We start from the raw sequence: 1,342 nt of genomic DNA, 5'->3' as shown, positions 1-1,342 counted from the left end.
TTTTGCATGTCTATCTTCATTATTTGTCTTATCCTGCAGTTGACCATCGACTGTGAGCCTGTCTTTGTGAATTTCTGCATTTTCAGTTAATTTCTGTATTAATTCCTATGGAAAGTTGTATCCTTTCCAATAGGATCAGAAATACTTAATCAGCCTCTTAAAGTATGATAGTCCTAGCACTTGTTCTACTATTACATACAGAAGACCAAGCATGCAAATGCTCCAATGCTCACACAAACACACATTCTGTTTATCTGTTCATATTTGTACATGTTTTTGTTGTGTAAATACTTATTTAATATATTTTTGTTTGTACCTTGTATGTAGGGGGTATATAATTTTGATTCTTGCTCAAATAATTTAATTTAACCATACAGGTGGAACATCAGCAGCCTTAGACATAGGTTATGAGTCGACCACAGACATGGATCATTTATCCTCTACAGACTATACATCAACCACATATTTGGATTACACTGTAAATAAACATTCAGATTATGGATCAACTTTAGACTTCGACTATAACTTATCAGATTACACGGCCACAGATTACACGGCCACAGATTACACGGCCACAGATTACACGGCCACAGATTACACGGCCACAGATTACACGGCCACAGATTACACGGCCACAGATTACACGGCCACAGATTACACGGCCACAGATTACACGGCCACAGATTACACGGCCACAGATTACACGGCCACAGATTACACGGCCACAGATTACACGGCCACAGCCATGTTCGATACAAATACTGCATCAGGAACTATATCTAGTCATGACACAGTGACGACCTCCAGTGAGTCGTCGTCCTCAACAATTCTTCCTGAAGATCTCCCGTACTTAGAAACGGTAATGGCTTATCTCGAGTTCTTCGGGTCGACGCTGCCTTGGACTCGACCTCCTCCAGCGACAGAGGCTCTTGATCTATCAGCTCTAGAGAAAGTAGAACTAAATCTTGATTATATCATCAGTACTTTAGACGATCTTGATTTTGACCTTTTCATTCTAAAGGGTCAGGTAAGGAAATACCTTGAGAATGAGGCTCAGTCGTTTAGAGAAACCTTAAACCAGCTAAATTCATCCTTGGCTAAGCGGACATCTGAGGTAATATTTGACAAGATAGAAAGCATCTACTCGTTTGTAAGAAAACTTAGAGAGAAGTTGAGTGTGCCGATGGCGAGTGCTCATCTGGACGAAAATAGAAACGAAGTCTCTTCAGATGGCGCTATTACTGATTCTACCACTGACGTGATGGAAGCAACAAGTGATATTGCGGGAGGGTCGGACGTCACGGAGACGACCACGCCCACGCCCGCGGGAGGGTCGGACGTC

At 42.1% G+C, this 1,342-nt stretch overlaps 1 protein-coding gene across 1 annotated transcript in view; it reads left to right on the top strand.

The window, feature by feature from the left end:
- LOC119590582 overlaps positions 1-1,342 on the top strand; it is a 20,936-nt gene that overhangs the window by 14,025 nt on the left and 5,569 nt on the right. The window lies entirely within an intron of this gene.

The sequence above is a fragment of the Penaeus monodon genome, chromosome 27 (assembly GCF_015228065.2).
Source record: "Penaeus monodon isolate SGIC_2016 chromosome 27, NSTDA_Pmon_1, whole genome shotgun sequence".
Taxonomy (NCBI): domain Eukaryota; kingdom Metazoa; phylum Arthropoda; class Malacostraca; order Decapoda; family Penaeidae; genus Penaeus; species Penaeus monodon.
Note: the sequence above shows the minus strand (reverse complement) of the source record. Positions and strands in the feature narration are given on the sequence as shown.